General features: G+C 51.9%; 1 long non-coding RNA gene across 1 annotated transcript; it reads right to left on the bottom strand.

Annotated features, from left to right (window-relative positions):
• Positions 1-1040: 1040 nt before the first annotated feature.
• LOC132433391 (uncharacterized) lies at positions 1041-20484 on the bottom strand. The gene is made up of 3 exons (XR_009521130.1): positions 20387-20484; positions 19864-20144; positions 1041-1318 (listed from the first exon to the last, which is right to left on the bottom strand). It is a non-coding gene; the product is annotated as an uncharacterized lncRNA (long non-coding RNA).
• Positions 20485-24254: the final 3770 nt, after the last annotated feature.

Raw genomic sequence — 24254 nt, 5'->3', positions numbered from 1 at the left:
TAGAAATAGAGGCTAGAATGTTGGTTACCAGGGGTTGGGGGGTGAGGGAAATGGGGATATGTTAGTCAAAGAGTACAAACTTCTGATTGTAAGATCAGTTCTGAGGATTTAATGTACAGCACAATGATTATAGTTAATAAACTGTATCATATAGTTTAAAGTTGCTAAGATAGTAGATCTTAAATGTCCTCACTACAAAAAATAAATTGTAATTATGTGACAGGATAGAGCTGTTAGCTAATGCTATGGTGGTCATCATTTTGCAATGTACAAGTGTATCAAATCAACACAGTTGTACAAGGGAGGTCTGCTCTTTTGTCCTCACACCCCTTCTACTTCCTACTCCTGGGAACATGATGTGATGACTGGAGTTCCAGTAACCATTATGTGACCATGAGGCAATCTTTTTTTTTTTTTTTTTGGTGATACGCAGGCCTTTCACTGTTGTGGCCTCTCCTGTTGTGGAGCACAGGCTCCGGACGTGCAGGTCCAGCGGCCATGGCTCACGGGCTCAGCCGCTCCATAGCATGTGGGATCTTCCTGGACCAGGGCACGAACCCGTGTCCCCTGCATCGGCAGGTGGACTCTCAACCACTTTGCCACCAGGGAAGCCCCATGAGGCAATCTTGAAGATGGACACCATGCAGTAAGAATGGCAGAGCAGAATGACAGAAGAGGCCTCAGTCTCTGATTACCACAGGGACACTCTATCAGCCCAGTCGGCCTAGCTCCAATTTTCTTTTACATAAGAGACAAGTGAACTCCTGTCGTGTTTGACAAGCCTATTACTTCAGGCTTCTGTATCTAGTAAACCTAACTTATTCCTAAATGATAGAGATCCTTTTCCAAAGATATTTAAAGGATTGAAAAGCAATACTCGAGAGCAGGAGTTGGCTAACTTTTCTGGTAAAAGGCCAGATAGTAAATGTTGCAGGCTTTGGGAGGCATATGGTCTCTGTCACAATACTCGACTCTGAGGTTGCAGCATGAAGGCAGCCACAGAGAACGTGGGAATGAACAAGCATGGCTGTGTTCCAATAAAGCTTTATTTATGGACAGTGAAATTGAATTTCACATAATTTCCTGTGTCATGAAAGATTCTGCTTTTTTTGTTGTTGTTGTTGTTGTTGTTTCAGTACGCGGGTCTCTCACTACTGTGGCCTCTCCCGTTGCGGAGCACAGGCTCCGGACGTGCGGGCCCAGCCGCTCCGCGGCATCCTCCTGAACCGGAGCACAAACCCGCGTCCCCTGCATCGGCAGGCGGACGCCCAATCACTGCGCCACCAGGGAAGCCCTGCTTTTGTTTTTTTTCAACCGTCTAAAAATTATAAAAACCATCCTTAGCTCAAAGATTGCACAAAAACAGGATTTGGTCCCCAGGCTATAGTTTGCCACCCCTGCTGTACAGGATACAATTCCAGCAAATAAACCAAGGAATAAACATCATAAGTCTTTATTCTATATCTGTTAGCTATCTGCAAGCTTCTGTATGTTTTGAAACCTTCTTGGATGTACCAGAATTGGGCCTTAAAATAATTAGATTTGTTTTTCAACAACATATCAAAAATTACACATGTAGATGAATGCTTCCTTCCCAGTGATGACCTTGGGAAGTAAGGGACCAACCCTGGCGATGCTGATTACAGTATTATGTGAAATTTATTTTTTTTCCTTTTTGGCATGCCACGCGGCTTGCGGAACCTTAGTTCCCTGACCGGGGATTGAACCGGGGCCCTTGCCAGCGAAAGTGCAGAGTCCTAACCACTGGACCACCAGGGAATTCCCCTACTATGTGAAACTTTATTTGAATTCTTTAGACTTGGCCTGTTTAAGAAAATCAACCATCTCACTTCATAACCACACTTTGTAAGACCAACTTCCTGTTGGCTGCTCAAGGAGCTGAGCCAGTAGGGACCAGTCTGAGGCAGCGTGGGCAGCAAGAGGCTGGCCCGGGACCCTTGGCCACATTAGCTGCCGTGCCTGCAGTCACTGATAAAGGCCATTCGTGGAATAAACACGCAGAAACGGTAGAGCAGTGGTCAGGGTTTTGTGGGAAAGGCAGAGGGGGAAACTTACTATTAGGAGCTGGAGAAACATGAGGGTGGTTTTTTTTTTAAAAAACAAAAAACAAAAAACAATGGTTGTGTTAAGTCTGATCATAGCAGTAACTTCGGACGGGAAAGTGCAGCCTTAGCGGTAAGAGGAGAACAGAGCTCATGAGTTCATACTGAAGAGAGGGCGGTGAGGACACACGTGATCAAACTTTACAGTAGTACAGAAAAGCCAGGGGGGGGGTGTGTGTGTGTGTGTAAATTGCCAGAGACACTGACACTCTCTGGAAAGAAATTAAACTGCTTATCCAACATCAGGTGCACAAGTGACTGGCTTGGTAAGAATGTTGATTTTCCTTTCGGGAGGTGTGATCGCAAACACACACATCCTTTGTGTGTGTGTGTGTGTGTGTGTGTGTGTGCGCGCGCGCGCGCGCGCGCGCGCTCCGCAAGTGCAGACGGGGATGTGGATGGAAGCCGTGTGCGGAGGGCAGAGGCTGGCTTGGGTGTGCACAGTCTGGAAGTGGAGTGAGAGGGGTCTGCCGTGTAACCGCGGGAAGGGGCAGGGAGAGACGTTTCGCAGGGCTCTAGTTCGCCCGTAGAGACTGTTTGCTCACAGGCGCAAGGTTAGGGCGGGCGCTCTCGGCCTCCCTCTCTCCCTCACTCTCTTCTCCCGGCAGCTGTGCAAAGATTTAACACGTGACCCTGAAAGCACAACGCTGCAGCCTCTGAGTGCGCCAAGAGAAGGGCAGGGAAACAAAGGCCACAGCCAGCCGCCAGGAGCCCCCGTCCCCGCAGCGACACAGAAGAATAGTCGCAGGACTCCTTTCACCGTCACCCTCCCCCAGGACCTCCCGCCTCCCTCGTCAGCCCAGCCCTCAGCCCTGGCGCTGAAGCACCAGGCCCAGGACGCCAGCGCTCCTCCTCGTCTCCCTGGAGGGAGCCGGGGCTGCTCCTGCTGGGCGGGTGGGATTCCCGGGGAGCTGGGCGGGGGCGATGCTGGGAGTTCAAGAAGCACTGAGGACGCGAACCGCAGGCCAGCTCAGCACAACTCAGACCACATCGGCTGTATCCCCACGCCTCGGCGCGACGCTTCTCCTGCCCCTGGGCCACGATTCTGCCAGGAGGCCTCCAGGAGAAAGCAGACCCACCTCTCCCCTCGTTACCCGCTCTCTCTCTTCACTTCTTCAGACGCACTCCTTCCGTCCCTCCCTCCTTCTTTCTACTGCAGGCCCTACACTTCGACCTTTGCCTGGACGATTACCACACCCACTACACACTTCTTATATTACCCTAAACCAGACATTTCTACTTCCCCAGGGCTTGATTTTTTTAAACACTCACTTCCACCTACTCTTTCTCTCAAGGATAAAATGGGGTTAAAGGACTTCCCTGGTGGCACAGGGGTTGGGAATCCGCCTGCCAATGCAGGGGACATGGGTTCAAGCCCTGGTCCAGGATGATCCCACACGCCGCAGAGCGACGAGGCCCGTGTGCCACAACTACTAAGCCTGCGCTCTAGAGCTCGCAAACCACAACTACTGAGCCCACGTGCCACAACTACTGAAGCCCACATGCCTAGAGCCTGTGCTGCGCAGCAAAGAGAAGCCACTGCAATGAGAAGCCTGCGCACCGCAACAACGAGTAGCCCCCGTTTGCCGCAACTAGAGAAAGCCAGTGCGCAGCAATGAAGACCCAACACAGCCAAAAAAATTAATTAAATAAATAAATAAATTTTAAAAACTATAAAAAATGGGGTTAAAAAAGGAACTAAAAAAATGAAGAAAAAGCACTATAAAAAATCACTACATATATAGAGGGACAGATGTCACGCATCCTACTGATGTGTGTGAAAAGGACAGTTGTTAACTATGAAAAATATTGTCAGTATTAAATGGATGACTTTTAAGCTGGAAAATTGAGCTTTTGCCTTTTTCTAAGACATCCATCTTCCAGCCTCTACTACTTGTCAAATATCACCAATACTCAGTAAAAATGTCAGGGTTTTACTGACAATTTTTTTTGGCTGTCATGTTCTTTCTAGATGATAAGCTGAACCAACATCAAAATTATTTTTGTGTGCTTTTCTGCAGTGTCAAATTTGGTCACAATCCCTCAACTCTTTTTTTTTTGCGTTACGCGGGCCTCTCACTGCCGTGGCCTCTCCCGTTGCAGAGCACAGGCTCCGGACGCGCAGTCTCAGCGGCCATGGCTCACGGGCCCAGCCACTCCGCGGCATGTGGGATCTTCCCGGACCAGGGCACAAACCCGTGTCCCCTGCATCGGCAGGCGGACTCTCAACCACTGCGCCACCAGGGAAGCCCCCTCAACTCTTAAATGTTCTCATGGCATCTACAGATGAACCTGAGATGCTGTGGGGCTGAGTGGAAACAAAGATCTCCATCTTGCTTGCACCTTGCTGTGAGCCCTTGGGCGAGAGCCGATTTCCTCATCTGTCACCTGATACTCAAAGCTCCGGTGTCTCCCCAAGTCTGTGAATCTGTCTACTAAAGATTTGGTAAGTCTTTCCCAGATGAACACAGAATTAATCCATTGAAAACCCTGCTGGCTGCCATTTTGCTTCAAGATGGTAACTTGCCTTCACAAATGGAAAGTAAGCGTTCCATTCCTGGCCAGTAAGCATTCTGACCAGGTAGCATTTAGGAGGGCTTCCAAGTGGGTCAAAATCAGATAATCGTTTGCAGAAGGGAAAAGTTACAGACATGAACCTGAAGGGCTGACTCACAGAGTTTAGATGGAGACCCTTCTTCAGAAGGCTGGTCACTCTGCTGATCCCCTCACAGAAAAGGGGGCTCAGCAAGTCCTGGGTCTCCCCATAACGCCTTTATTAACCCTTACAGTACTTTCTGACAAGGAACACTGATTCCAGTGTGAAGTGGTACTAAGAGCATGTATGTGATGTCTTAAATTCTCCTGAAATCCGATCCCCATCCTAGGTGCCTGCTCTACCTAGAGTCATGCCTCACGTTCGTTTCTTCCAGGACTGGGTGCAGGTGTAGGGAAGTAGAAACACGCTAACAAGAAAAATGAACGACAGGGGTCCTTCGCTCTAGGACCTGAGAATATTTGATAAATACAGCGCTCTCAGCCCCAGCACGGGCTGCGGCATTTACAAATCCGGGGAGCAGATGGCAGAGCCAGGACCTCCCAGAGGGGCAGGCGCCCGCTCTCGGGATGGTTTTTATCCCTCACTTCTTTGGATTCCTGTGGGGTCTGAAGCAATTCCCTTGACCCTCTTAGAACCCACTCTTCTTCCGAGGCAATTGGTTCCTTGTGTGCAAAGGCAAACAGAAGGCCTTTCTGCCCTCCTCCCTTCCCGAGCTGGGCGGTCACTGCGTGTTCTCAGATCAGGCTGCTCCCACCCGCTCATCTCCCCCCTCCCCTCCACTCACCTCCCTTCTCAACTCTCCAACCTGGTCCGTCTTATTACATCGCCTTGCATGGATCCCCTGCTTGTCCTCCCTCATATTCCAGGTGTTTCATCGCTTCATTTTCATGGGGTTTTTTAATCCACTCTTGTTTCTTGCTACCACCCCTCGGCCTAAGACGTCACCTTGAGGGCGCTGGCAGAGATGGCAAGGAAGGCAGCATGTAGAGTGAGGAAGGTGGCCAGGTGCAGCTTCACAGGTGAGGCCCCGCGTGCAGACCCACAGAAGCCTCACGGGCCTCTCTCCTTCCAGTTCACAAATCAGGGCAAATGAGATCCGGGTCCCCTATGAACCTATCTTCCTCATAGGCTGTGACACCTTCTCTACTCTGAGCGAGTCACAAACATCAGGAGGATGCAGGCAGGATAACCGGAGTCATCTGACTTCCAAGAGATCTGATAGACAGCAACGGCCCAAGATGAGGTCAGACCACAGAGGTGCAGGTTCTGAAGTGGCCTGGCCTGGGCCTAAGCCTTTCGGGAAGTGATGCTAGGAGGCCCTGTGCCGCCCCAGGGTCTGGAGGTGTGGACGGTGGGCTGCACCGTGTGCAATTAGGTGTATTTTACTTTATAGGGCATTACTGGGAAAACTTCCCAAACATTCAGTTTTATCCTGGATGGGCTGCGGGTGGCTGAGTGGGGCGATAAGGGATGGAGACGGGGAGAGTGGACCAGAAGAGCCCTGTCCCTTAGAGAGTCTGGAGAAGCCTCGGCAGCAGCATGATGGCAGAGAGCCACAGCTCCAGGAAAGGGAGAGCAGGAGACAGGATTTGAGTTGCCTTTTAGGGAAGCAGCCTTACCAGCAATTCCAGTTTAAAAAATAACTTTGCCAGCGCAGATCAAGTCTTGGCTCCTCCTGCCTGGAACACACTGAGGGGCACATCTTGGGGTTTAGCTGTGAGTTTCTCCCGCCCCTCCTAAGCCCGTTTACAGGAGGCAGTAGAGGCTCGTGGGGACCCTTTGCTGGGGGAGGTCCCAGGGCCTCAGAGGAAGTCTGGCCTCAGAGCTGGACGAGGTTGACAATTCTTGATAACAAAACAGACTGTTCCATGGTGCAGCAACAGGAAGAATTGGGTCCCAACGCCAGAGGAGAAGGATGTGGCTGCACTTCAAGTGTGACCTTTCTGGTTATCTTCCTGCCAGAATCTTTCCCAGTTTGCTCTCCACCACATGCACTGCAAATGATGGTGTCAGGGAGAGGAGAGCCAGTTAAGACGGAAGGAGACCTTTTCTTGTTTCAGAAGGCACACTCCCCACCCAACCACACCCCCAAAGGAAACCTAGCAGAAGCCCGCTGTAGGCTTCTGCTACTGTTTCTACTGATGACGTCAGGTGGGCCCTCAGACAAAGCAGGTGAGTCAGCTGTACCTTATTAGAGCCATCTTGCGGAATATTTATGACAGACGGTTCAGAGGTCCAGGGATGACAGGCAGCAGCGGCCTCCGGTTTGGGGGTGGCTGAGTGAGTTCCGAGCTCGTATCCACTTCCCCTGGGAGGCTATCCTTACGGGCCCGGCACACACACATTCCATTACCCTGAATTTGGCAGCACGGTTTTCTGTGGTTTGGTCTTTTGGCTCCAGATTGAACTACATTTGTCCTCCAGTTATTTCTTTTCACCTAAAACCTTTCTCTTCATCCAGACTGCACAAACCTTGTCCCCCTCTTCACCCCCTTTACGAGCATGCAGCCCAGCACCAGACACACAGCAGCTACTCACCAAACACCTGCTCAGCTGAGAATAAATACCTGGAACGGGCAGCACACCAGCCTTGTGCTGCGTGAGGCTGTTTGAGATGCTCGTGCTTCTCCCACCTGCCAGGCTCTGCCCTCCTAGTGAGCCCATCCTCCACCTCTGCAGAAACCATCTCATACTCCTGACCCTCACTCTGAGTCTCCCTTCCCTGCCCTTCACACCAGATGAGGCCCCTGCCCCATGCTTCGTGGAGAAAACGGTGTGGTCAGAGGAGAGCCGTCACCTCCCACCGCCGCCCCTGCGTCCGGATGCATCTGTGCCACGTGGGCGGGGGTCCCAGCTTCAGCTGCACACGTGCCCCTGTTCTATCTGAGGTCAGCCTTCTACCGGGACTCCGGGAACCATCCCGTGTTTCCACAAGCTCTTCACCTTGCTTCTTCCCTTTCTCTCACAAATTTTCAATTATTTGCCCCTTCTCCTCCCCTCATTATTTGCAATTAAAAAGAAAAAATTGCCTTAATATTAATACTAAACACGTCTATCTTGCTGCTGACTGTGTGCCAGGAACTCTCCTAACCACTGCATACATATTAACTCATTTACTCTTCACGCCAACCCTATAATGTAGTCAGTGCTACTGTATTTCAAAATGAGGAAACTGAGGCATAAGTCTCACCAAACTCTCTTGGAGTCCAAGAGAGAATAAGAGCAGGCATCTCAGACTTAACTGAGTGGACTGCTTCCCACTCCAAACCCACTGATTTCCTTGTCGTCTCCATCTTATTGAGTGAAGCCACTATTTACTCTGTTGCTCAGGACAAAACCTACGAGTCATCCTTAACTCTGCTTTCTCTATGAATACCCCTCTCCGTTTCACCTTCAAAATGCATTGCATGAAGTACCACAGCTAACTACTTCACCACCTCCACCACATCTAAACCACGGCTCTCTCTGTTCCTCAGACCACGGTCCCTATCTTCCCATCTCCATTCTTGGCCCCCTCTGGCCGGGTCCGTCCTCCACATGAGCCCTAGTGATCTTTCTAAAATAGACAGATACTGCATCATAGCGCTCTTCCCCTAAAAATTCTCCAGACTTCAAATCCCTGCCCGTGTCCTACCAGGCCCTACAAAACTGGCCCTGTCTGCATTTGCGGGCACCTGCCCCTTCTCCCGTGGTCTACAGGATACTGCCCTACTGGCCTTCTGTATGTCGTCTCAACATGCCGAGTACTTTCCTGACTCAGAGACTTTCCCTCCATGGAAACACTCACCCTGGGACTCGGTGGCCTCCTCACCTTCCAGGTGGCAACACCTGCTCAGACAGGCCTGCCCTACCTCCTGAGCTAGTGGGCCCCTCCCATCACCCAGCCTCACCTCCTGAGCTAGTGGGCCCCTCCCATCACCCCGCCTCACCTCCTGAGCTAATGGGCCCCTCCCATCACCCCGCCTCGCTTCATGTTCTGTCCCCAAGCACGTGTCAGCATGGGAAATTACCTGGCGTAATCACTGTGTTGTCTGTCTCCCGCTGCCCCCATTTCCCACCCCTGCTCCAAGTGGAAGTTCCTCGAGGTGGGGACCTGCCCCGTTCACTGCCACAGTCCCAGCCTGGAATGCGGCTTGGCCCCTAGCGGGGTGGACATCTGGAGGGATTCCAGCTCCCCTCCTGCTCTGGTCCCACACAGTGACCCCTGCAGAGACGAAGGGGTCCCTGGGAAGCCTCTCTCGCCCCTAGATCTGCGTCCAGGGCCACATGCTTCCTCTTGTGTTTGACCCCATTTGCAGGGTATGGAGAAGCCGCCAGCCTGTTTGTTGCTGGGCGTCGGGGCCAGCACGTCAGTGAAAATACAGGCCACAGTCCAGATCGATGGCATCACGTCTTAATGACTCCAGCTGCATTTAATTAAAACTGAGCCTGCTTGCTGGAACCCAGGCCTTGTGGCCAGTAGTCTGAGTTCTGCCTCAGTTTTGTTCTCCTCCAATCTTCAATTAAGGGAGCAACAAAAGATCCCTATCATGAGCCATGTGTGGTGATCTCATCAGCTAAGACAAATATTTTTTTTCTGGTTATATTTATAGAAACCTTTCTTGTTTCCTTGGACAACCCTAGCTGGGGTTATCTTGTTTACTTTCTCTTTGTCCAGATCTGCATCTGTCGGGGGGCAGCTTTTTATCTGCTGCTCTTTGCTGCCTTGGATTTCTAATTCCTCTGTTTTTCTTCTCATCTTTCATCTTTGGGGCTCTTTTAAAATCAGACAGTTTGGAATTTCCAGTTACCAAGGCAGTAACTAGAATTAAAAAAAAAAAAAGACACCATTGGCTCTGGTGAGCACTTGGCGATGGTTTTTCTTAGCAGTGTCTTGTTGCCTCTAGGGAGGGGGCCTTGGTACTCCTTCCCCCTTTCTGCCAGTCACGTGTTCCATGGTGCCAGGCCCTCCCTTCAGCCGCCACAGGGTGGAGAGTGCAGCCCATCCCTGCAGCCCTGTGAACTAACACCTCTGCGTCCGCAGTGAACCCATGTCGCCTGGGAATCTACATGCCCAGCAACATTCTGTCCTGCTCAGGGGCTGTTACCCTGGGTCCTGTCAGGGCTGGAAGAACGAGACCCTGGGAGCCGGGGAGGCTGCGCGGGCTGAATCCTGGCCCTGCAGTCTAGGATGCAGGGGGCAGCATGGTCGGACCGGCCAAGCAGCTCTGCCCAAGGAGCTTGGCTCAGGTGCCGCAACTTCTTAGCCAAACTCGCGTTTCCCTTGTGGGTGGTGGCTTCTCCAGACGCATGCTCACGGGCGCTGTTGCCCCCAAGCAGGGGGACTGGTTCTCAGGTTAGGGTCTGAAAAACACCTTAGTATTTTTATGTATAAAGCACTGATATTCACACCACACACAAACAGATATACAGTGTATCTATGGTATTAAAATTTCTTTGGGGGAGTGTCAATCAGAAAAAAGATACTAAAAAACACTCTTTAAGATGTGATAATAACAAAATGGTTGAACAACATCGCCTTAATCTTAGCTCTTGCCTTCCTCTCTCCTGATCAAAACTTTGCTTTCAGCAAAGAATCTAAGACACATTCCCTCTAAGTTATGTCTGATAAAAGTTTATAAAATAGCATCTCTCATGGGGATATTTGCCCACTAATAGCCCTGGCAACGCCTTACAGTAAAAAGGAATGAAGCTCTAGTCGTGGAGTTGTAGGCTGGGGCGAGCAGGACGATGCTGCTTTGTGAGAAACTTGGATTTATTGACTATCTTTTTACATAAAAAATTCGGACATTGGGCTTCCCTGGTGGCGCAGTGGTTAAAAGTCCGCCTGCCGATGCAGGGGACGCAGGTTCGTGCCCCAGTCCGGGAAGATCCCACATGCCGCGGAGCGGCTGGGCCCGTGAGCCATGGTCGCTGAGCCTGCGCGTCCGGAGCCTGTGCTCCGCAACGGGAGAGGCCACAACAGTGAGAGGCCCGCGTACCGCAAAAAAAAAAAAAAAAAAAAAAAAAAAAAATTCGGACACATTGTCCACCAAAAGATCTTTTTTATAATTGATTTTAGATGTAAGAAGCTTCTTCTTAGGTATAATTCAGAAATAGAAATGTTGCAACTTCTAGGGTCATTTAATGTTGTTTCTGAAGTCGGGATAATTCTGAAAACTCCAGGACTTGTGATTACATAGACCAGGACCTTCTCAATGTCCCTGAAATCAGAGCTTCAGGCTTTGGTCACTTTTCCTTTGCAAAAGACAGTTATCAGTACTTAACTGACCTAGACAGAGGGGAGAGCGGCCGTGGTGCCTGTGCAGGAGGAGGGAGGGCTTTCTGCCGCCTTGGTTGATCTTTCTGTACTTGCCCTGTGCGCACAGCAGCTGGATTTGTGTGCCTGAGATGCTCTAAAGTGGCCCAATGTCCTTGAAGTCATCCTCTCACTATTCTTGGCTTTAACCAGATCTTACTAGTGACCGATGTCCAGTGTTGGCTTTAAAAGTAAAAAAGAGACTGGGAACAATTGGTAGTGTCCGTATAAGAAAAAAATAAAGTGACTGGAAAATAGATCCTTTGCCAAATGCAGTTAGAACTGTTTACCTTGGACTAGGAAGGGCAGAGGAAGAGGTTATTTTATGGGGATGAGTGATAAACTCTTTTCTTTTTTCTAACTTTTTGGATGCAGATGGGGTACAAATAATATTCTCACTGCTGAGAATCAAATAAAAGAAACTGGGCTTGATTTTGCAACGCAGAGATGTAGAGCGAATACAAGGAAAAAATCCCAGTACGTTGTTGGACAGCAGTCCTTAGGGGGCTTGGTTTTGTTTCTTTTTCTGGAAAATGTAGAAGAAGCAAGGCACAGCAGGGATGGTTTTGCCAGAGTGGAGCTAGTTCATATTTACTAAGTACCTGTGAACTGGGACCTTAGTAGGACCCTATAAAGGCCAGAAAATATATACTCCCTGTTCTCTGAAACGTCCTGATTTTAGGACTAATTACTCTGATTCTTTTCATTTCTGGAAGTTAAAGGGATCATGGTAAAGTGAGTGGGAGGGATGTAAGCCCTTGTCCTGCCTTTGCCATTGACTAACTTGCTGACCTTGGACAACCCACAGCTTCCTCACGTGCCATGTGTGATGACAAAGGCCTTCCTTCTTACTTAAGTTATTGTGTCAAATAAGAAAAAGAAATGACAGTGTTCTATAGGATGTTCAATGTTACACAAATATAGCAACTGTTACTAATTTGGATAAATCATTCTTTAGACCTTGATCAAAGGTATTTCCAGCTGAAAGTGTTGACCAAAACTGATTCCCAGATTTGAATTTCAAAACCTGTGAAAATCCATACATTCGAACATCCTCCTGTGCCTACCCACTCACCCCTCAGAGAGTGTCCACCGTGGGGCAGTCAGCGTGGCAGGCCCAGGGACGCAGGGAGGGATCGGGTGCAGCGCCGGCCTCAGGAGGGCACAGAGGACAGTCAGGAGAGGAGACTCACACAGGGAACTGCTGTGCCGCACAATAAGTGCTCTGATCCGACCTCACTCACTCAAGGGCCCCAGATCTGGCCTTACGAGGGCAGAGGGAAACTTCTCAGAGGGGCTGGGTGCCAACCCAGGCTCGAGTGATAGGACTTGGGCGTGTACAGAACAAGTGAGGTGGGGAAGACCCCAGGCCAAGACTCAGAAGCAAAGGAAAGCTGGGTGAACTCGGGGAACTGCAAGTACAGTTAAAGGAGGATGGGCGGGCGGTGTGCAGGTTAGCCAGGAGCGACGTCCAGCTGGCTTCTCTGCCCGGCTAACGGCTTCCCTCAGAGCAACAGAGAGCCATTGGGGGTTCAAGTGGGGAAGCGTGAAGATCAGACTGAAATGCAGACACCTCACTCTTGGTGCAGTTCCGGGGGATGAGTGGAGGGCAGGGCCCTCACGAAGACCGGGAAGGAGTGAAGGTGGCCCGACCAGAAGAGCTGGGTGACCAGGGGCTTACATGATGCTGTGAGCTGGGGGCGCGGGCACAGCGGGTTTCAGAAGGGGAGGAAGCAGGAAAGGCAGGAGGCCTAGGTCAGCGGGTGGGCGGTGAACGGTTCCTGGGGACGGCCCTGGAGAAAGGGAGCTGGGAGTGAGTGGGGGTGACGTCACTGACAGTGAGGACCCAGGAGGCTTCCCCTGCAGCTTCTTAAAAAACTGTGGTGAAACACACAAAACATAAAATCTACCCTCATGATCGCTGGAAGTGTACTGGGAGCAGTGAGTGTATCGCGTGCCAGCACATTCCCCTGTGTTGTGCTACCACCGCGGCTGGCGGCGTCCATGGGATGTGTCATCGTCAAAAGTGAAACTCTGGGGACTTCCCTGGTGGTCCAGTGGCTAAGGCTCTGCGCTCCCAATGCAGGGGGCCCGGCTTCTAACTCTGGTCAGGGAACTAAGATCCCGCCTGCTACAACTAAGACCCGGCACAGCCAAATAAATAAATAAAACAAAACAAAAAACAAAAAACTGAAACTCTGTTCCCGCTGAACACGAACTCCCCACTCCCTGCCCCCCGTCTGGACCCTGGCAACCACCTCTGTACATTCTGTCTCTATGAATGTGACTATTTAAGCTCCTCTTATAAATGGAGTCTCACAGTATCTGTCCTTTCGTCACTCGCTTATTTCCCTGAGCACAATGTCCTCGAGGTTCATCCACAGTGTAGCCTATGTCAGACTTTCCTTTCCTTTTAAGGCTGAATAGTATTCCTTTATACATACTCTTATCCCTTTTAAACTTTTGACTATGGTCCATAATAAAAAGTGTATTTCATGTCATGACCTAGTACACATGTATTATGTTACTGAAATAATATGTTATTAGTATATGTTATCATATAATAACATACATGTCTTTGAAATAAACATTTTACCCCCCAAACTACCCTTCCTACATGTGAAGTACTCTGATATTTTATTTCTATACTGTTTCTTAAAAAAAAAAAAGAATCTAGTCACAATCCTCCAAATCAGTTTCCTGACACACTAATGGGTTGCGATTCCCAGTTTGTAAACAGTTGGTCTGTCTGACACTGATTACCCAGGATGCCAGCAAGGCTTGGTGGAGTGGAACATTAGGGTTTGGTGCCAAAGCCGTCAATGAGTAAGGAGGGGTGGAAACCAGCTTCACCCATGTGTCTTCATGAACGGCCTATAATTCCAGCACAACCTATCAAGCAAAGGTCCAAACTATTAGTTTATTTCTGGTGTAAATAGGGTAATTCATGAATTTGCTGCTTTTTTCCAGTGGTCACCAGCTGGCATGGGTCTTTTGCTCTGGTTTATTCACTGCCAGTGGCCATTCCAATCCACTTTTCTATCACGAGGGAAAGCCAAGTAAACTGCCCTTCCTCATATCCTTGGACCCGTGCCCCCCACCCCCGCCCACCTGATCTGGGAAACGGGAAAGTGGGGGGTGCGGGGGGGTGACTTTGGCAGCAGGTGACTGTGGCCTCTGGACCCTGCAGGGCTCCCAAAGGCTCCAGCTGTTGCACAGCTGCAGGAAGGATCCCCTGAGGGAGGGGCACTGTGCAGGGGAGTTGGTAGGGGGGTCAGCCTCCAGGATGGATGCTGGGGGAACGCCTGCCAAGAGAAGAGAGGAGGGTCCCAGAGCAATGAACATCAAGGGTCAGGGCTCCCACTGTGTGTCTTCACGATGCTCTGAGAAGGCCCTGGGGTTTCACCACTGTCTCCCAGCCATTTCGGTTAAACACTAAGTGCCAGGAGAGCTTCGCCCTCCCCACCTTATTAATTAGCTAATCTCTGTGGTACTCCCAAAGGATGAGGTCAGAAATATCCCCATCTCCATGGCAATGAAAACATCAGTGGGGATGGGGGGGGAGAAATCAGGGGAAAGTTCACGTATGCATCAAAGTTCGCCGAGCACCGCTGTGTGCCGTGCGCTGAGTTAGCTGTGAAGATACAATGTGGACAAGCCGTGGCCTCTTTTGGACGTGGACCGAAGGAGGTGACCAGACCAAGGACTCCGAGTTATGGACGTGGACTCTGCAAAGTTCCAGTGGGGAGAAAGAGCCGGGCTCTTTGACTTTTCAGAAAGTGGAATTGAGGCTGTTCATGTCAGAAGTAAACAGCTGCTCAAGAGTGGAACCAGTCAAGGGTTTGATGATGACCTTGGGTGATTTGGCCAGAGAGACTCACAGAGAACCCTAGGACGCCTCACGACTTGGGCTGAGCCATTTGAGCACCAAAATATATCTATAAAACATTTTGAGCTGGAGAGTCAACTAGATAAGAACTTAGGATTTTTATAACATGACTATATTTGGTGACTTATTTATTCAGGGTTCCGTTTTGTCTTTGTAACTTAGTGAGGTCAGTACAGTGGGCATTTACTCATCCTAATTCCTCTATCCCATCCCACTGCCTTTCCTTGATAAAGGAACTGAGGATCAGAGGGTAAGTAGCTTGTCCTGCACTAACCAGAAAAAGAACCAGGACACTCCTGCCCAGACGAGAGCTCTGTCCACCACCTCAGGACACCTCTTCAGGTCCAAACTCTTCTCCTGCAGAGCCTTTGAGCGCTGGCCCTGCTGGAATGAAAGGGTTGGAGGAAAGGACAACGCAGGATGCCGCAGCGTGCCCCTTGGGCGCCGAGAGCTCAGTCCTCTCCCATGCATCCCCCTCCCTCCCCGGGACACACTGGCTCCGTCCCTCTGGGAGGGGCCCTCAAGCATGGAGTGCTGTGGTGCAGTTGCTTTGCTGTCAGATTTATGGGTTAGAATTTTGGCTCTGGCATTTGCTACCTGGTAAACTCGGGCAAGTTTCTTAACCTTTCTGAGCCTCAGTCAAATGGGATACTAATAAGCACCCAGCGGGATAGTTTGTGCAGTTAAACCTGGCTCATGGGCTGACGTCAGGTATGGGAGAAGGAGTTCAAAAGCCTCTGCCGTTTCATCTGAGGGCCCTCCCTGCCCTCTCTCTGCTGAAGGCCCTGCAGAGATTACCCCCTGAACCCAGGGCGTCCCAAACACTAGAGACCCTTGTTCTGGGATCCCAGGGGCTCACAACGTGGCCTCAGGGCATCCTGTCCCAGTGAATCACCTCCTTCAGCGGTAGCGCTTTCCCAGCCCCGCAGCCTGGCTAACTTACTGCAGACCAAAAATAGCTCCAATGAATGGAACTCGGGTCCCCGGAAGTCCACAGCCATCCCTGAGCATGGAATTCCAGAGCAGGAAGGACTTCCCGGGGTCTCGCACTCACCCCCAACCCTGACCCCAAGCAGACACCCCGCGGTGGAAATCTATTAAAACCTTGAGCACGTCAGGAGCACTTGCTGTGGACACCTAACTTCCTTGACCTTCCAGCCCAGCTCCCCAACCTGCCTGCAAGAGCTCTCCGGGACAGGACCAGCCGCGTCCCACCAGGCCTCCCCTCCCCTTAAATGCTGATCATCTCAACCTCTGTGCTTTGCTTGCACAAATCTTATTTTTCATACTGAGTTCACTTCTCACCTCTAGACCGTTGCTGAGGTTTCGTGGCCCCTCCCTGCTTCAGTGGGGAGCTGGGATGGATGGGGACGGGGCCCCATCTGACACAGTCTGGGACAGGTGCCAGCAGCCAACATGCTCCTGATCTAGGAGGAGGGGGAAAGGAAAGCTGACAACCATGGACACAGGTGCCCTCTTCTTGGTAATGCGGAAAGGCACTGGTATTTTCGTGGCCAAACAAGTCCTGAAGGGGAACCTCAGGGCAGAGGGTGGCACGACGCGGGGGTGACGACTGGGTGGGAGCGGGGAAGGCAGAGGGGGCCCTGAGAGCGCCAGCGAAGCCAGGGTTCCAGGAGGGGAAGTGTTACTTGGCCCAGAAAACCCAGGTCCTGACTTACTTCTTTATCAGACCTCACTGGAGGAGACCTTGGTACTCATTAGGCCAAGGGATCCTGGCTACTCACTCATTCAACGAACATTCACGACCACCTCACTGGGTTCGGAGTTGGAAATACAAAAGTAAAATACACAGTTTTCTATCCTAAAGGAGTTAGCTGTTCACAGGGGGCTTCTCTGAAGTGAACAGATGGCTCATCCGCTACAATACAGGCAAGTACAGGCCCTACAAGAACACAGGCAGGGAGGCACTGAATCTACCTGAGAAGGGGGGGGTCAAGGAGAAGCTTCCCAGAGGAGGTGATAACTGTGCTGAACTCTGGGGGTGAGCCTGTCCAGGAAGCCAGAAGGGGACCCCAAGAGGAGGGAGTAAGCCGCTCAGAGGCCCAGGTCTGGGGAGAGCAGGGTGGGTCAGGAGAGCGGCCTGGAGCTGGGCGTGAGAGCAGGGCTGGGAAGGCAGGTGGGGCGGGTCCCGGAGGTGATGCGGGCCACTGCCTGCAGAGGTGATGGGGGCCCAGTGCGCCGGGGGCCTCGGACCCCCGCCAAATATGCAGCCCGTACTAGAGCCCAGGTTCGGGAGCAGCGGGCCCGTGGTGCGGCGCAGGGCAGCTTAGGGGGGCGAGGCTTCCTGCCGCACACGCACATGGAGACCGCCACGCTGAGGTCTGGCTGCTCCCCTGTTCCTGAGTGGGCGTGCAGCTGGAAGTAAGGGGCAGCCCTGCTCACGTGCAGCGACCAGGGGGCTGGAGGCCCGTGAGAGGCTGGGGAGGAGACGCTGCTGGAGTCTGGGCTCGCGGTGGGCTCTGCTGGGCCTCCCGTGTCTGACAGCTTTGCTGTCAAATTTCTGTCTTTCCCATCGGATTCCAAGTGGCTGGCACATGGTGGGTGGCGGAGCCTTGGTGTGACCGCCACTTCCTATTGCCGGGAACGTGAAATGACCGCCCCCCCCCCCCGAAGCCGCCGAACGCACAGCAGCCTGCCGCCCCCTGCTCGGGCAAGTGCCCTTCCGTTTGCCTGCTGAGGTTGGGGAAGAAGAGGGCATGGCCGGGCATGGCCTTCGCTTTGAGTTTATTCTGCTTTGACCTATTGGGACAGCACCATGGTTCCCCCAAATTCAGGTAGAAAGGGAACACTTAGGACGAGACCCCTGGTGAGGCGCTTAAGGTAGGTGTACAGCTTGTCCTGCTGTCCAGGAACTGGCGGTCAGGCTGACTGTCTCAGGGGCGGGGTCTTAATGAGACAGACCCCGGAGCAGAGTGTGGCTCGGCTGGGCAGCCAGCCGCCGTCCTGAGGCCCACAGGCCAGTGGCACCGAGACAACCACAGGAGGAGAGGGATTCTAGACCCGGGGCAGCGCTCCCGAGAGCCCAGCCACCCCCCACCACCCTTTACTCCCCTCTTAGTGCCTCTCCCCGGCCTCCTCTTTCAATCCCTCTCTTTTCCATCCTACCCTCCGCCTGTCTCACGGTTCTCTGCACCCCGTTCCCCTTGCTGCTCTGCAGCCGGCTCGCGGGGCTTCCATCTTAGTGGTGAAGGAAGCCGCTAAACACTGCGAGTCACCCGGCGGCTACTCGGCGCTCCGTCCCCCAGAACACGGACCAGCACCTCCGCTGTGCACGGCCCCGAGGGTACCTTCTGCCTGCGGCTTGTGTCATTCGATGGGGCGCCTTTCACAATGTAAACGGTGCTCTTCGGAGTCACCTCAATTTCAACGTGGGACTCGAAAGCCTTCATAGCATCAAGTCTTTCAGGGGCAGATGTCGGCGCCTGGAGGAGACCAGGTCCTCAAATGGACACGGAAGCCTGAGAATAGTGTCCACATTACTGTGCTCCAGAGCCTTCTGACGTGGAGACTGTAAATCTCCTCCCCTCCGGCCGCACCACCCGCTACCCTCACACGACCACAGCTGCGGCAGATTGCTGATCGGAACCCGCCAGGTACCATCCTGGCTCCTGGAGATCTTCCTGTTTGCCCCGTGACGCTCGGCTCCCCACTCTGCTCCCCTTCCCTGCCCACTCAGCTCAGGGACACCTCTCCTCGCCACTCCAAACTCCTTTGGAAGTCTGGCACTGTACCTCAGATGTCAAACCACTGCCCAGAAACAACGGCTTCTGTTAGGATTGGAATGAAATGCACGCATCTCATCCTTAGACAGCTCTGAAGGCGTGACTCGACCCGGCCCAGGTCTCTTACTTGTTTCTTCCTGCTCTTGCCCTCATCCGGCCCCTCAGCCCCACTGGTCACTCTCAGACTCACCAAGTTCATGTCCATCTCAAGGCCCTGCACCTGCTGTTCCCGCTGCTTGGAGGACTCGTCCCCCCGACATCCAGGGCTACCAGAACGGAAATCTACGAGAGCAGAAGCTTTGCTTTTTCTGTCTTTCCCATCGGATTCCAAGCGGCTGGCACACGGTGGGTGGTGGGTAACAACGCTAGATGAACAGTGTAAATAACACGCCACCTGGGACTTCCCTGATGGTGCAGTGGTTAAGAATCCACCTGCCAGTGCAGGGGACACGGCTTCGAGCCCTGGTCCAGGAAGATCCCACATGCCACAGAGCAACTAAGCCCGTGCGCCACAACTACTGAGCCCACGTGCCACAACTACTGAAGTCCGCGCACCTAGAGCCCGTGCTCCACAGCAAGCCACCACAATGAGAAGACCGCGTACCGCAACGAAGAGTAGCCCTCGCTCGCTGCAACTAGGGAAAGCCCACGCACAGCAATGAAGACCCAACACAGCCAAAAATAAAAAACAAACAAACAAAAAGCACACCGCCTCGCACTGTTTCCTCGTGTGCCTGTCCTCCCCTGTAGAAAGCGTCCTGAGGACAGAGATCTGGTCTCGGTGATGCGTATCCTGCCCAGCATCCAGCCCAGGACCTCGAGTGGATGTGCTTTTAGAAATGTTTGTTGACACAATGAAGACAGAACGGGAAAGAGTCCTTTCCTACCAGGCGGGCTCAGCAGCCTCCACAGCAGGAAAAGAGTAACCCTTGCCCTCCCCGCTCATCCTGGGCTCGGCTGCCAGCCCAGCCCCTGGAATGTCGCTCCCATGGCAGCAGAGCTGTCCTCCACTTGGATTCCTTTCCCGCCACTGCCAACATCACTTTCTGAGCTGGTCGGACTCAGAGAAAGGGTATCTGCCCTCCTAGAACAGCACACACCTAATCTTAGGAGAAAACAGGGCTCTGCTGAGATAACTGCCTGATTTCAAGGTGAGCTCTTCTAGAAATATTTACTGAGGCCATGACTGTGGCTGCTGCTTTTCAAAGCCCAGGCAGACGTTTAGGTGATAGAGTTAAATATTCCAAACTTACCTCATCCTCCCCCTCTCTCCCTCTCTCAAGGGGGAACATTCGGTTCCTCTTCCCCAACCCAGTCCTTCTCCATATTTGGGAATCTGGAACGGGCCCTAGGGGCACAGCGTCCCCTCTCGGTGTCTGCTGGGAGCTGTAGTTCCCGACGAGCCCCTGCCAGCAAGTGGGCTGTCCTTTCTCAGGAGGACGTCTGGACGCAGGGGCGGAAGGTGCCATGAGGAGGCTCAACTTCTGGTTTCAGGTCTCGGAAGCTGGTTTTGGTTGTGGCTCCGTCTCCCCACCTGTAAATAGGGATAATTATCTCTCTTTTCCTACCTGCCAGATTGTTTGTTGGGAGGGGTAATTATCCAGCACTCAGTAAATGCTTTGAGCTCGTGCCAGCAAGGAGGGCTTTATGAATAAAAATTGCTGTCTTTAAAGAGGAAAATATTAACTTTGATTGCCTCATTGCCTTCACAAGCCAATCCTTTGCCTACATGTCAAAAAGATGCTGTTTCATTCCTTGTATGTGCCTTCCACCCACCCCGCATTTAAATAGTTTCCCTGCATCTCATTCCATTTTGTTTCATCATCCTTTGTTTCATATCCTCAAGAATAAATGCGCGCTTGCTCTCTCCTCTCTGAAAGGAGTGGATGAGTTAGACAACTCTGCCCTATGCTGAAAGCACAAGAAAGTCACGAAGAAGGGATGGGTTGGGCCTGCTCTGAGCTCCTCGGCTCATGCCTGGGTGTGGCAGCAAGCTCGGTCTCTGCGCAAGAGGCTGACCTTTGCTCCCTCTGAAGAAGGCACAGAGGTTTCAGTGCGGCAGGAAGGATTTTTGAAAGATCTTTTTTTTTTTCCTTTGGCCACGCCACGCGGCTTGCAGGATCTTAGTTCCCCAACCACTGTGGAGTCCTAACCACTGGACTGCCAGGGAATTCCCTGAAAGATCTTAGCAAGAACTCCCTTCTCCAGAGATTTGAGGGAAGAGTTCTGCCACCCAGCACCTTTAGTTACAGGAAAGGGACTGGTCCCATGCAGTGGAAGCAGCAGCTTAGAAGCAAATGGTTAGAATCCTGGCCCTGGGACTTGAGGCAAGTCATTCACCTCTGGCCTTGGTTTCCTCATCTATGAAGTGGAGACGACACACAGGTCCGAGTTTTGTCGAGTGCTGCCCGAAGGGATGCTCAAGTCAGAAACGTCTGGATCAGAATCCTGCCAGGGTCCACTGTGGACACGCAATCGGTCTACTTGACTTCTCTGACCCTCAGGCATTCATCTCTCTAGGATGGGGATCCCGAGACCACGTGAGGCCCCCTGCACAGAGCCTGGCGCTGCGGCTTCTCAGTAAACGCCGCTGTGACTGTTAGTGCCTTGCACACATGGAGTCGTGAGTCTCCACATGCACCATCATCGCACTGTGATTACTTGTCTCGTTTACCACCGTCTCATTTCGTGATGATCAATGAAAATAATGTAAAGGTGCTTTCTAAGCTGTAAAGAACTACACCTTACAACTTAATGATGAGGGGTGATTAGAACTGAGCACACAGACAAGGGCGATGGAAGCCCCAGAGGTCTCCTCCCGGCCCCAAGTTTCCACGGGATCAAGGAGGTACAATTGCTTTTTACTACAAAGAACTATAAGCACGTAAACTGTCACCAGGAACAGCAGGATTATTCATTTCTTGTTTTAGGTGTGAGTAGTACCATGTCCACTTGAGGAGTAAGAAGGACTCCTGTGCACACCGTACACCAGGTCACAGGGCAGCACAGTCATGTCTAATCATACGAGCACGCTGTGTTTATGGAGGGTGGCCATCAAAGGGTTAAAGCTGTCACTTATGGATGGTGGGATTTCAGGTGATTCTTGTAGTTTTTGGTCTTGTCTGGGTATGCATCATTTTAACAAAAACAGTTCAAAGAGCAGGTACTAAACAATCAGATTAGAGGTTGTAAAATGTGAGGAGGATCCTTTAACCCCAGAGAACGTTTTCTTAGGCGTGTCTGTGGAAATTACGCCCAAGGCCTGTGAAGAGAAGCCAGAGGGGGATGGAGTCCCTCCAGGATGGCCCCAGAAAGACAGGAAGGGACGCTTTCACGTCTGTTTACTTCCTAGGCTGTACCCACACAGCAGTTTCACCATCGAGGGGTAGGTCGAGCCTCCGGTTTTCCACCTCTGCTCTCTGCAATCCCTAGGACTCGGGAACTCACCCCTCCTTCATGCGACCCAGGGAATCACCTTTTGTCATGAGGGATTAGGGGAAGGGTGTGGTGAGCCTACCTAGTCCACTCCCACTGTCCCACTACATTTCAGAACCAGACGCACAAAGAACAAACTTGCTTCCCAGCAGGACACAAGATAGGAGGGACGGTGACACACGCCTCACCATTCACGACCTTCTTCCCAGAGGACGCCCAAGGCGAGTCTGCGCAGGCTCCGGGGCAGCCTGTCTGTTGGGGCAGCCCATCCCCGGAGAGGACAGGCTCCCTCCTGTTGCCACAGACACTGAGGCTGTCCCCAGAAAGACTTCTCACCCAAGACTTCTCACGTTAACATGGAGCCAGAGAGAGGGCTGCCACGTCAGGCCCTGTGGTGGTGGAAGCTCACAACCCAGACTCGTGGACCGGCACCTCCTGGGGCTTCCTGATTACCCCCCGGAAGGGTGATCTTTCCTGCGCAGACTGATTTGCAGGGAAAGAGGCTTTTACAAAACCAACAAACTGGAGCTTGGCCAAGTAGTCCTGAACAATTTTTCAAATGAACTGAATTGTCATGGGTTAAAAAAATATGTTCCGACACCTGTTTTCCTCACTTTACCAGCCTTCAAGCATTCCACCTGGTGTCATTCTGAACCTGCCCCGGAACCAGATGCTGGGTGGGGTCAGCTTACCTGTGGAGCAGGGCACGAGGCTCGGGGTGAGGATACCAAGACGCCCTTTGAGGTTACAGTCTGAGAGAAATCATTAAGACAAATGCAAAGGCAAATTGCAATTCCTTTTGTTTATTTTATAGTTATTACTTTATTTCTTTTAGGCCCTGGACCCATGGGATAGTGTTGGGCACAGGTGTGTTTTCCTTGCTGTAGTCAGCTGAGTAAGAAACCCAATTTTCAGGCTGACTGAAGCCTCCAGGGTTGGGAGCGCTGCCCTTCTGCTTCTTTGGGGTTCTCACCACCCCCCTCTTTCCACTGCCCTCACCTGGGTCAGGTGTGAAATGAAGATTTCTGGAAATCCTCCCAACATTTCTCCTCCTTCCCCACTGCCCATATGCCTTCATCAGGGCTTGCTGACCCGAAATTCCATTTGGGGAAATAACTTCAGGAAATAATTTGGGACATAAAGATTCTGTCAGTGGTTCCCAGGCTTTTAAATACAAATGACCACTTTTAATTGCCCCTCCATCAACCCTCTTTTGGAATGTTTCTCTAGTAAATAAAATCTATTGATCAGTAACAATCGTAGCATCGTCTCAGGTAACCATACAACTGAAATATTAAAACTATGTTGAGAGCCCCTCCCGAGGGCCCGCTGAAGGAAGCCACAGGTTTTGGGGACCAGAGCTGCTCTGGGGGGGGGGATACAGGGAGGGAGCCCTGGGGTGGGGAGTGCTCTTCCCAGCAGGATCTGGGCATGAACAGCGGCCTTGGATGCTGAGACCCACCCCAAAGCATGGGGATCTCTGGGCTGGTGAGGAAACACTTCAAGCCAAGGCGAGGTCCTCTCTGGGGCAGCATGTCGGGGGCAGGGGTGCTGCATCCTTCCGTGGGTGACAGCAGCTGTCGCTTCCCCTTCCTGGCCTCAGTTTGGCTGTAGAATAACGCTCCTTCCAACCCTGAAATCCTATCACTCAGGGTGACTAAGTCTATTCGATTATTTCCTAGGAAACAAGGAAGAGAGCACTAGAAGGAACATTGCAAATCACTCGCAGGCAGGTAGGCAGGCCGGGGCACCAGTATCTGGAAACACCGCCACGTGTCCCTCCTTTTTGGCGGGCTGCATTAGGGCATGTAGCTCCTCAGCTTCCAGCCTTTCTCACAGTGCTCACCAGCGCGGGTACCTGCAAGTCTCGATCAAATGATGCAGAACAGCTCAGGGGAGGCGGGGTCCCTTGGAGCAGCGCACGCCTACCGCTTTGCACCATGCCAGATGCCCCCTGAGATAAGGAATGGCACCGCTGAGTAAGGGAATGGCACAAATAACTGTAAGAAAATGCAAAGCACAGTGGGGAGTTTGAAGGGAGGAGTGATTAGCTTGAGTTGAGTGGGACCAGGGAAGACTCAGGAGGGCCCAGCATCCTTCCACCTTCCACGACAGAGCAGGGCTGACTAGTCCCCAGTGAGCAGCCGTTACTTGTTTCACATCAGGCCTGGTCTGGCATCGTGAAGATTTGCTCAGGCGAACCCTCTGG

The sequence above is a fragment of the Delphinus delphis genome, chromosome 11, assembly GCF_949987515.2.
Source record: "Delphinus delphis chromosome 11, mDelDel1.2, whole genome shotgun sequence".
Classification (NCBI taxonomy): Eukaryota; Metazoa; Chordata; class Mammalia; order Artiodactyla; family Delphinidae; genus Delphinus; species Delphinus delphis.
This window is presented reverse-complemented; position numbering and strand designations above follow the sequence as displayed.